General features: G+C 42.3%; 1 pseudogene; it reads left to right on the top strand.

Annotated features, from left to right (window-relative positions):
* Positions 1–847: 847 nt before the first annotated feature.
* On the top strand, positions 848–12,195 carry LOC136477329 (uncharacterized; annotated as a pseudogene).
* The last annotated feature ends 456 nt before the right edge of the window (positions 12,196–12,651 follow it).

The following is a 12,651-nucleotide window of genomic DNA, read 5'->3' as shown; positions in this document are numbered from 1 at the left end:
TTTTAAAATCCGGTTTATGAGCAAAATCTAGTGGGTGTTTGAATCCTCTAGTTTTTAGAAGCTGGTTTCATTTTATGATTAGTGCTAATAGACTATTGCACCCTTCATTCATTGCTCTTAAACAGCCATGGCGTGGTCTTTAATGAGGGCAAATGGGTACTTGTGCAAAAAAAAGCTGGCAATAGGGTCTCATCAACTTATGGGTTTTTAAGAATCTGGATAGGTATATTTTAAAAACTGCTCCAAAATCTGGTCTGTTTGGATTATACCTAGTTTTTAAAACCCAGACTCTTAAAATCTGGATGGATCCAAACACGCCCTTAAACTCAGATACAAATGTGCCAAACTTCATGGGGGATTTATTACTCATTGCCTTGTAATAATTTTGAACAAGCTTATTACTTTATTAGGAAATAACTTGATGAGCCATGTTCTAATGAGAGGGGTGGAGTTAACTGAGCTTGTTGACAACAAAGTTGTATCGTGAAAAAGATCGTTCCTTCTTATGATAGTATATTGTAGCAAGGAGCTAACTTTATCACTTCTCTCAAAATAATTTTTTTTATTTCAGTGGCTTTGATTCCTCCGCATAGTGAGCTGGAGATAATAATTAAAAAAAAGAGTTGGAAGCTGTTTGAAACCATGGCAAATGGTGGCTAAGATTATGGACAGAGGTTACGCATGGGACCATCTCGCTGAAAACCTACATGACAATTTTGTACGGTTTTTTTTTTGAGCAAAAATTTTGTACGTATAAGTGTGCCGGAAGGAGAACTCAAACCGTTAGAAAACCAAAGCGATACGTCTCCTCCGATTTCATTGGAACTGGATCTACTTGGGCCGCAAAATATACCGCGGGCATATCCCACACGCTCCCCCCTCTTCCCTCTCCCTCCCTTCGTCCCCTCTTGGCGCGGGACACCAGATCGCCAACCCCGTCCTCACCCCACGTCAATGGCGGCTGCCCTGTCGAGCCGCGTGGAGTCGTGGGTGCGGGACCAGGCGGCGCGGCTGCCGCAGGCGCCGCGGTGGCCCTGGCCCCCGCCGCGGCCCGCCTGGCCGTGGCCCGGGGACCGCAGGCGCCAGCGGGAACTCATGTTCCGGGAGGAGTACGAGCGCCGTAGCCGAGCTCCGCGAGCTCTGCCGCGCTGTCCGCGTCGACCCCGTCGCCGAGCTCCAGGAGTTGCTCTGCGCCATGGTCCTCGCCGAGTGCGTCTACAAGGTCCGTGCGTTGGCCATTCCCTCAATTTTGTTGCCCGGCTCGTCCTGTACCTTACCGATCACGATGGACGGAATCGATAGATGGATCTGTGCAGCCATTTGCGGCTGGAGATTGGTCCGGATGGTGCATGCGGTAAAAGTGAGCATTGACTGTTATAGTTATGCAGTACGAAAGTTTGGAAACTAGAGTGTTTATTAGTTGCTGGACATAGAGTTGCCTGCCTCTTCTGGTGGGGGAAGGATAATGAAATCTACACGTCTCTGTATTGTAATGATCATGCAGTGTTCCATCCACCAAATGTAGGCACATCATCTTGGGACACTTTTTCTGAGCAAAACCATCTTGGGATAGTTGTAGTTGCGTGCCTGATACTATCAATGTGGCATGTGGCATTTTGTGCTTTTACCATGAAGGAACAGCAACCTATCTTTTAATGTGCTTGCTTGATTTAGTTGGTCTTGGATAACTTGTGCTCAGCTTAATATAACAGTTACAAACCATATAAATTTCCAGATTTATTGTTTTTATATTTACATTTCAAGTCTTCATCCCTTTCCGTTAATTCCTAGTGTCTAATTTTCAACTAGCCTACCTGATCGATATGCCAGGACCCACCATGCTGCCCAACTAGCCTTGCGCTTCCGTGATGGACATTGAGAATGGATTGCATGAAATGCCCGAATGCTTATACTGGTCCTAGCTTCCCATTGTACTGACACATTACATTATTTCGTTCATTCATCTTCATTTACAATATGTCTGATCACCATCCCTCTTCCGTGATGCAATTCCCTGAATGTTCTGGGTTCTAACATATATGATTTGCTACTTATTTCTTGCCACTGTATGGTTACAAAGTGGCATCCGTTGTCAATCTGAAGAAGAAGAAAAAAATTGCTAGGATAGTATCAATTTAAGCCTATCCCAACTGAAGTAAAAGGCTTTTGTTTTTGTTGATAGTTGTATGCTTTTGCAGAGACCTGTTTCTGAGATGATGAGATATATCAACAAGTTTAAGTCTGATTTTGGTGGAAACATTGTGTCCCTAGAGTGTGTTCAACCATCCTTGGATCATGTACCACATCGGTAAGCCAAAAGCTAAAGCCCACTTAGAGGTTCAATATTTGTTGTGATTTGTACTACTGTTTTCGTTCTTTGCAAAAGTTTGTAATCAAGCACTACAATCAAATACAATTGAGCTATGTTTTGCGCAACTCTAATCTCAAGTAGATCAAGTAACCATGTACAGTCTCCTTGCTTTATCTGAGCTCCCTTAGATAAAGACACACAAAGAAATAGTCCTTTCTGTAATTACTGTGAGGATGGGGCAAATTATGCTATGGGATGTCCTAAATGTGTGATCTTTGCTGGAAAGCAAATAGGCAGTCTAGAAAATTACTTCCGCACCTGGACAATCCTGTAGGCATTGGATCTTTACACAATATCTATATATTTGTTCTGATTATATGTTCCTTATTTTAAATAGTCCAAATAATAACAATCTGCACATGGTTCTGCTGTCTTTTTTTTATATGTAAATCTAATTAGTGGTGAAATTATGCAGTTATCTGTTAGCAGAGGCTGGTGACACCCTATTTGCTACATTTATTGGCACAAAGCAGTACAAGTAAGAGTTTGATGGAACTTCAGACTCTCAATGTCCATTATGTTTGCAGTAATACAATTGCATCAACTGTTCATTTTTCCTCAACAACAACAACAACAAAGCCTTTAAGTCCCAAACAAGTTGGGGTAGGCTAGAGTTGAAACCCAGCAGAAGCAATCAAGGTTCAGGCACGTGAATAGCTGTTTTGCAAGCACTCCTATCTAAGGCTAAGTCATTTTTCCTCGTATAGAGATATTATTGCTGATGTGAATATACTCCAAGGGACCTTATTTCATGAAGATACTTCTCAGGATTTGGCTCCTGATGTTGACCCTGAACAAAATGATACCCAAAAGGGTGAGGAAAACCATGGGAAATCTAACCGAGAAACATCAAAGAAGCTAAGAAAATCAAAACCTGCAGTGGCACCGAGTATGCATTTTCATGCTGAATCAGTTCATCTTGTGTATCACATATCATTGTGGTTAGGATTTGGTGATTGCCTAACTTAATATACCATACAGGGTTTCTTGGCTCGTGCTAATGGAATTCCAGCACTGGACCTATACAATCTTGCACAGAAAAGGAACAGGAAACTTGTTCTTTGTGGACACTCACTTGGTGGGGCGGTAGGTACCTGTAGATAATATACAGTATCTCATTATTTGCTCATACATGTTCATTGCAACTGCAGGTTGCTGCATTGGCTACACTTGCAATCTTGAGAGTTATTGCTACCACTCCATCTAAAGAGGATAACAGGCTTCATGTGAAGTGCATCACCTTCTCAGCCACCTGTTGGGAATGCTGCTTTGAGAGAGTAAGTTTCTTTAGATATAGCTAGAACGCTGCACTTGATTGAGCATATGATTATTAAAAATACTATTAGCTAACACTGCTTATCTGGAGAGAGGCAAGTGTAAAAGGTTTGATGCTATCAAAATTGCTCCTTTATCCCCTTGTTTTCCTTTTGTTAGTTATGTTCACAGAAGAGGATGGCAAGACTACTTCAAATCCTACTGTATTCCAGAAGACTTGGTACCACGCATTCTATCTTCAGCTTACTTTCACCACTACAATGCCCAAACACCTGTGAAATCTGAAGAAACTATGGAGGCAAGTGCGGAAAGGCCCAAAGGGAACAACGGAGAACAACTCGTTCTAGGCGTTGGTCCAGTGCAAAAGTCACTTTGGAGGCTTTCAAAACTTGTTCCCTTGGAAGGGGTGCGGAAAAGCTTAAGTGTAATTCAAAAACAAACAAATGTTTTTGGGAAAGCACCATCACAATTGGATAGTTATTTGCAATCAAAGGTTGATGAATCAGAAGAACCACCTCAAATCTCTTGAGATTCGAGAAAGTTCACAAGGAATTGCTCTTACCCCTTTATCTGATAAAGATGGAGGGAACGCTGAAGATAATAATAAGACTGAGAAAATAAATGCATCTGAAGCAGGGGGTTCTAAACGCTGGAGCAGGGTACCTTCTTTGCCTTCATATGTGCCATTTGGTGAGGTTAGTAACATATACCTTCAACTTTTCCCCTTTTTTTTTGGGGGTGGGGGTGGGTGTTTAGCCCCTTTTTCCTCCTGAACACATAGGAGAACTGTGTAAAGAAGAGGAAAGGGTAGAAATCCTGAGTAGTGAGTACACACCCACATCCTAATTCTTAGTGTACATGTGCGCCCGTGATGAAAATAAATCGACCACAACAAGGCTTAATTACTAAGTGCTAGGGCAAGACAAGAGGGAGAGCCCCAGCCATACCCCAGAGCTGTGTCTCTTCTTCAGCAAGCAGCAAAACACGCCATATTTGGGGCAGTGCCATCAAAGTCACAGCGATTCTGATGCTTCCAAAGAGTCACACTGTCCAAGCCCCAATAAAGATAAGAGAGTTGAGGCCTTGTTGCAGCAGGCCATTTGTTGCCTCACTAGCTCTGCAACACCAGTCATCAAAAGGACAAATCTCCAAGTGAAGGAGGCAAAACTTGGAGGCCAAAACGCTGCAGAGACTAAACCAAAACTGTTTTTCAAAGACGGTTTTTAACTCCTATTTAACATGATACTCACTGCCCCTTTGTTTCAGATTGGAATTCTCGATTCGGTAAGGGAGATTTACATATTTGCATGGCTTTACATGTAAACGAGCCTGTTGGAACAGAAAATTCCAGTCACGTGATTGAAGATCATCCATGGCTTAGCACTAAAGAGCTACAATTTTATTATAAAAATATTACCTGTAGCATTTATACATTTTCTCTAATTTGACTCTAACGTTATGCCACAATGCTCTCTGTCTCAAGATATTCGTTATTTACCTGTTTGAACTTAGAAAATGTGATAAGTCTGAAAGTTGCTCGTTCCTAAGATTAGGTGATGAAAGATTGACACAATTATGTCATTTATTTAAATAATCTTACCATGCCATGCCTATTAATGCTCTGATTATATATGCTTGCTTATTGACAAAGGGGCAGACCCAGTGTCGGAGGCTCCCACATGAGTGGGGTCTGGGGAAGGGAAAAACCGAGGCAAGCCTTCCCCCCGCAAAATCTGCGGAGAGGCTGCTTTGAACCCACGACCTAGTGACTCAGTGAGACAGCCTCTAGAAATTATGCTTGCTTATTGACAAACTCTAGAAATTATCATACTTTGAAAAAAAAAATCTTGCAGCAAAAGATTAGTTTTTGTTATGTGCTATCATGGTACATCCATATCTTGAAATGTATTTGAGCTTTAACTTCTGTCATGAAAATATTATTATTGTTTTCAGCTTTACCTATTGGGAGATTCATCTGTCAATACACTTTCAGATTCAGAATACTCCAAGATGACGTCGGTATGAGCTTCTTATTTTGGTGCTCATTCACCTGATTCTAAAAAGCTAAAGCATAGGAAGCATGCTTTATTTTTCTTTGGTTTTTGGTTGAGTTTATTACCATATTGGGTCCACTCATTTTCTTGCTTTATTTTGGCAAAGACTTGTGCAGGTGCAGTCTGTTATATCGGAGTTAAGAGAGCTTTTGCTGTCACACTCAATGAAGTCCTATAGGGCTAGATTTCAAAAGCAAGACTGATTATCAGGTTATCTTCAACTACATTAGCTCTTAGCCAAAACTTTCATCTTCCATCTCACTGGGTCTTGTTATTCTGAAACTTCCATCTTCATACCAAACTTGACCCTGAAAGTTATTGTGTTCTTCAATCTTAAACTTTGCATGGATTCTTCATAAACAGCTACATCATGATAGAGAATAAAGGGAATTTGTATTCTTTGTAATAGTAACTCTTCTCTGTAAACATTTATTTGCTATAAAGGTTAGATAAGGTATCCTAAATGCTGCACTCAACGTGGGGAAAATTTGATTAGTCTTGTGTTAGTGTGACTCAATACTTGATTGCTTATATTAATCGCAAGGTGGCCTACTTTAACTCATAATTTTTGGGAAACAGCTCCAACTGGCTCACCAATTTCCTGTTTGAAAGAGTGCACACAAGTTTAAGGGATGCCAGCGCATTTCTTTAATTGTTTTACATCATTCAGTCAGTCTCATTGAAATAAAATGATTACCCACAACTAATGTTGTTTCTTTCTTTATTACGCAGAATATATGGTTCATGCATGTGTGCAAATGCCCCCATTTTTACTGGCATTGAGCAATTGCCACAATTTTCACATCTACAAGTATTAATTGGTCTAACAGCTACGGATTCTGTTGAACTTGGTGATATCGTGGACCCTCCTGTTATCCGAACTGCTACTTCTATTCTTCCTCTTGGATGGAATGGACTCCCTGGTGGTAAAAATGCTGAGCCCCTGAAAGTTGATATAATTGGGCATGACCTGCAAATGTGCACTCTTTTCCAGGCACGGATAAATGGAAACTGGTATGAATTTAGCTTGTGAAATAATTTACAAGTTTTGGGAAAAATCTCGACAAAGTCTATTTTTTATTTTTTTTATTAAAAATCTAAATGGATATTCACTATAAGCTTTTGATAACATTTTAAAGAAAAAATTGGTGCCTTCTATCTTGTGATACTCCAGTCGTTAGATCGTCTAGAACATTGAGGTCATGATGCTCAAGATCTATCTTTTTTAAAACTGTCATTCAAAAAGGATTCTGTGTATGCTAGTAGTGCAATGTACATGAAGTTTGAAACCATTAGTGAACTACATGCTTTGTGGAATTTGAAATCATCTATATTGAACATATAAACGAATCATCTAATTGGTTATTTCATAATTAAGGGTTGTGTCAGTGTGGCTGGCAGTAATATTACTGTAAAATACTTTTTATGTTGGGGAAACGGTGTTTTTGCCCCTGTCCAGAGGTTCAACTGTGATTTTACTCCTGTTTTTTCAACTTTGTGATTTTACCCCTGTTATTTTGAAACGAAGGAGCCGTTTGCCCCTGATTTGGATGTCCGTTATTTAGAGGCTAATTAAACGATTTAAAAAAAATAAAACACATAAAATCATATGCGAAATGACTGAAATGCCCCTTCCTCTTCGTTCTTATCCGCTCGTTCTCTTCGTTGCTATTTGGTGCGGACAGAAGACCGGCGGCCGAGCACCGTCGCGGCCGCGCGCCCCTGCGCCCGCCAGCCATGGCGCTCCAGCAACCCCGCGCCCGCGCGACGGCGGCCCTCGGCGACCTCGCCCGCCGGTCATGGCGCTCCGACAACCCCGCATCGGCGCGACGGTGGCCCTCGCGACCTCGCCTGCTGGTCATGGCGCTCCGGTAACCCCGCATCGGGGCGACGTGGGCGCGGAGCGGCCCGGGACGCGGGGGCGGGCGTCGCGGCATCAGGGCGGGCGGCGGCGGTGCTTGGCCGCGGCTGCCGGGGCGCCTGGCGACGTGGACGCGGAGCGGGCCGGGGCACAGCCGTGAGGGCTCGCCCGCACCGTGCGCTCGCCGGAGGCCGCGAGGGTGTCGTGCGAAGGAGGAGAAGGAGGAGGAGGAGGAGGAGGAGGAGCGGGATGGGGTTTTGGGTGGGGCTGGTATTGGGGGTTGCGGTGGGAGTAGCCATCATCGTCGGCTTCGCCCGCTGCGAGAACTCGCGCGCCGCCGGCCGCCGAAAGCTGGTATGTACGCGTTTCGCACCCCCTGACCTTGTCCGGCTCCTTCCTCGATTCCTCGAATATAACCGATGCGTGCTGCTTGCGATAGGAATATGGGGTTTGTGGTAGTAGCTCTTAAGAAATCACGTTGCCTATGAATCGAATCGAAGCGAAGACTGTCGGCATGCTTTTCCACTGGTTTCGGATAGTAGATTTGGCCTTGCTGGTGCGCCGGAAAGGCCCCTTTCCCTTTTGGGCACACTATGTACAGAGATGCTTTGACGCCTTGTTGCGATGGGGGAGTTCTATTACTTTGAGGGGTAGCAACCATTGAATCCTAAGTAGGAGATAGCACGAAGCAAGGTGTTTGGTTTAGGTACTGCAATGCTGGACTGCAGGCCATTTGCCTGTTTCGGTGTTTGTTTACATGGCTGTTAGCATGTGCAAGCTCGTTGTTCGTGGTCACACCCTCTCATTGTGCAAGTTTGAAAGTGGATGCACCATAATCTGTGTGAGTGGTCTTGCCACATAGGTGAAGGACATTAGCTTTACAGGCGTCTTCCGCTTGATTTTCAAACCACTAGTTGAAGAGCTACCTTGCTTTGGAGCTGTTTGCTTTTCTCTACGACAGAAGGTTTCTTTTCTCCCTTTTTTCTCTGTTTTTTCTGACATGTGTTACCTTAATCTCATTTATTTTTCTCAAATCGTGTGGCATGTCAGAAAAAGCTGGATTTCAGACTGAAGGTCATTGGTGGCGAAATTTCTTCTGTACCTAGAATTTCAGATGCTCTTGAGGTTTGTCGATACATTAATATTTGTAGCAGATAATTGGGTGTCGTGTTCCCTATACTTGAGATGGTGTAATTATCCTTTTGTGCAGGACACTATAAAAAATGCAATTGAAGATTCAATTACATGGCCAGTAAGGAAAGTCATTCCTATTATACCTGGGGATTACAGGTAATTTGATTCGTGGATCCTAATGTCATTCTAGCCTGTATTGTTAAATCACATAGGAAAGATCATAATTCATAACTGATTATATATACAGTGATCTAGAACTGAAGCCTGTTGGTACCTTGGAAGTCAAGCTTGTGCAGGCAAGAGATTTGACAAACAAAGATCTGATAGGAAAATCGGATCCTTTTGCCATTGTATATGTACGCCCATTACCAGACAAAATGAAGAGAAGTAAAACAATTGTAAGTTTAGTTGCTTGTTTGTGAGCTCTGTCTTTTGGAGTTATTTCTAACCGCTTTATTCAACTACTTTACAGAACAATGATCTGAACCCTATCTGGAATGAACACTTTGAGTTTACTGTTGAAGATGCTGATACTCAGAGTGTAACCGTGAAGATTTATGATGATGGCATTCAAGAATCTGAATTGATTGGCTGTGCTCAAGTCAGGCTGAAGGATCTACAACCAGGCAAAGTGAAGGATGTCTGGCTAAAACTTGTAAAAGATCTAGAGATTCAAAGGGACAGGAAAGATCGGGGTCAGGTGAGCCTGATTTTCATGAAAGCAGCACTGCTCACTTTTCCTTTCCCTGACCCTAGAAAATAGTCTTATTTCTTTTTCTTTTTGAGGAACAAGCTTTACCATGCCTTGTTATCATCCATCAGGGGTGTTGTCATAGAGGTACATAATATTTTCCTCGTGGCATACATGATTAAAACAGGTGCACCTTGAGCTGCTCTACTGTCCATTTGACATCAAGGAAGAGGCACCAAATCCTTTCGGCCAGACAGGGCAAAATCACAATTAGACATAAAAACAAGGGGCAAAATCGTATGGGCATTCATGTCTTTTGTACAAAGTTTAACACCGTTAGGGGTGGATGACGGAGCAGGGGCAAACTGGTGCTTCGTGAATGGCACAGTAGGGGTAAATTCACAAAGTCAAAAAAATAGGGGCAAAATCACAATTTCGATACAAAACAAGGGTACAAACGCAAGAGCCCCTTTTATGTTTACTTATTGCATTTGATTGATTGGTTACCATGTACAAGATTTACTCCAGTGTTATATCTGTAACTATTCCATACTTCAATTAATGGCTTTTGTATACAGGTATTCCACGGTAATAGAGACTCTACCATCAGCCACTTCATACTCACCATATGGAGAACTGCAACCTACATTACAAAAAATGCGGATTCTTGTTGGAAAACCACTAAAGCAGCCTCCAAATTACATCAGCGAGGCTTTCATGGTTCCTGTGATGACAGGTGCTGATTCAACCCCGGACTTTGGATTTGAGTCATTTTTTGAAGATAAAGATTGCTGCAAGGATTTGAGTGGATTTCTCATATACGGGGCAAGTGATTTTGTAAATGTATGTAAAAAGGTCTACGTTAGGACTTGGAGAGTGCGATTGCTTGGATTAGAGGTATCCCCGTGTATTTGGGTATTGTTATAATATATGTCCCTTTACATATGTTCCATGGAAATGCTACATATCTGATATATTTGTCTGATGTAGGGGGCAGGCAAAACGTCCCTGCTTAAAGCAATGTTAGGACAAGTTAAAGAAAGAAATAGCGCTGTTCTTGAATGCATACATGTCGATTTGCATGGCAAGGGAATATCCGGTGGATTGTGCTACATAGATTCTACAACAGTAAACTTGCAGGTACTGTTGCTACCTTTTGTTCTCTTAATCTGTTCCTCTCAAGAATCTACCATTGACTTTTGATGCCGTATAAACCATTTTAAAATGGTGGCACTTGTTTTCCAGTTTCACACTGGAGTTATGTGCTGATACAACTGAAACTGTATTATCCTCTAGATTTTACACAACTGCATTGGTCTTGCCTACACCACTCAGGAGTGTAGTATGGAAAATATAGTAGGGTTGTGTGACATGAAATTAGAGATGTGTGGATTAGAACCATCTGGGAAAAATTATGCCTTGCTCCATTTTTACCACTCAATGCTTACTTTTTTCCCCCTTACATCACCGATGGAGTCTTTTTATCTAGAAGAATGATCCTGATTCTACTGGAGTTACCTTTCATTACCTCTGAAATGTGTAATTGATCGTGTAGTTTTTGGTTTTCATGGTTCATAGAAGAGCAGAGCTGATACATGGAGAATAATTTGTTCCCGGTTCTTGTCCGGTGATTTCCTTTATGATCATCGAAGTTTTTTTTACCTATACCCTGAATACCTAACCACTAAGAATTATTATGGACTTGTCTTCTATCAGGAGCTGCCTTTGGAGGTTGGGCGGTTCAAAGAACTGTTGTTAGGACTCCATGATATCAGCAGGAAGACTGACCTTGTTATTGCTGTGCATGACCTAGCACACCGAATTCCACAGTATCAACAGTCCAATACTTCTCGGCCTCAGCCTGCTCTTTCACTTCTCTTGGATGAAGCCAAGGCGCTAAGATTCTTGCAATAACCAACAAATTCTCTATTAGTGCGCATGAGCAGAACACATTGATCAGCTCAGCTATGGAAGCATATCAAGCTTCTCCTGAGATGACGAAAGTTGTTAACTCTTCCCCATTTCTGATGCCAAGTGCTAGAAACAGTTTGCAGCGGATCAGATCAGCTGCTGAGAATTCAGGGAACAAGGATCCTGCAAACAGATCTGCTTATCTTCCTGTAAACTTTGCACTGTCACCATTTCAGAGGAAGGACATTGTTATGCATGTGGAGGGTGTTGGTGCCCTTCGTCAACTTGTACATCAAGTAGTCCTCAACAATGAAGAACCAGCATTTGAGGTACATTTCTCTATTCTTTATGTTTGTTTGTAGTGGGGGGACAGGGAGAAATTATAACTTCACATATGAATGTGAACGTCTTAGAAACTTTCAGGCTTACAGTAACTCTGAACACTGCATGATAAACAGGAGCTTGCTCGTGAGAGATTGTTGCAGGAACTGGCGAGAGAGAAAGCAGCATCCCTGCAAATGAAGCAGAAGCCCCTGAAAAGAGATGGCTCTGTTACAGCTGCTGCTGTAGGTGCATCTATGGGCGCGGGTCTGGGAATTGTAATGGCTGTGATAATGGGGGCAGCATCAGCCCTTCGAAAGCCGTGATTCATGTCTTCTTTTGATTCTTCATTTATTTCTTATTTAAGGATGTCTTAACAAAAGCACTAGTGTAGGCAAGAAAAATGAAATTTTAGGGCAGAATAGTTAGCTGATAGTGCCACATTTTGGCTGTGTATAGAATGTAGGTTAGGCTTTTTTTTTATTGATCTGAAGTTTGTTGTGTTAGTGGAGTCTGGCTTGGATATGTTCTACTTCACGTTTTAATTTAATTATATATCTGTATCATATCTATGAGTACTGGCCAGTTTCCATCTATTTGTATTATTTATTCTTTTCTAACAGGGCTAAAAATTATATTAAAATTACAAAGCAGGTTTCTGAAGAATACATCTATATATTGAGGGCAACAGGGGAGATTGAGTGAGGCGAGAGCCAAGACGATCAGGGCAGTAGGGGGCGACGGTGATCGCGTCGCTGCTCCCCCGGCGTCCCCATGTGGTTAGCATGCATAATGTGGCTAGCATGCATGAGCGCGAAGACTCAATCCATGCGTGAAGACTAGATCAATGCGGAGAAGTGGTGCAGGATTTCTTTGAGCAGCTCTCGGCAATTACCATTTCGTTCCGTAAAGCTAGGGTTCCTGAGGGACTAGTAACGCAAATAATCTCTTCTTGATTCGGAGAGAACTCGTAACAGACGAGAATTACCCTGGCAGAGTGGTTCCTAGTCCATTCCCAATTTCACAATTTTAA

Source organism: Miscanthus floridulus, chromosome 8 (genome assembly GCF_019320115.1).
Source record: "Miscanthus floridulus cultivar M001 chromosome 8, ASM1932011v1, whole genome shotgun sequence".
NCBI lineage: Eukaryota > Viridiplantae > Streptophyta > Magnoliopsida > Poales > Poaceae > Miscanthus > Miscanthus floridulus.
Note: the sequence above shows the minus strand (reverse complement) of the source record. Positions and strands in the feature narration are given on the sequence as shown.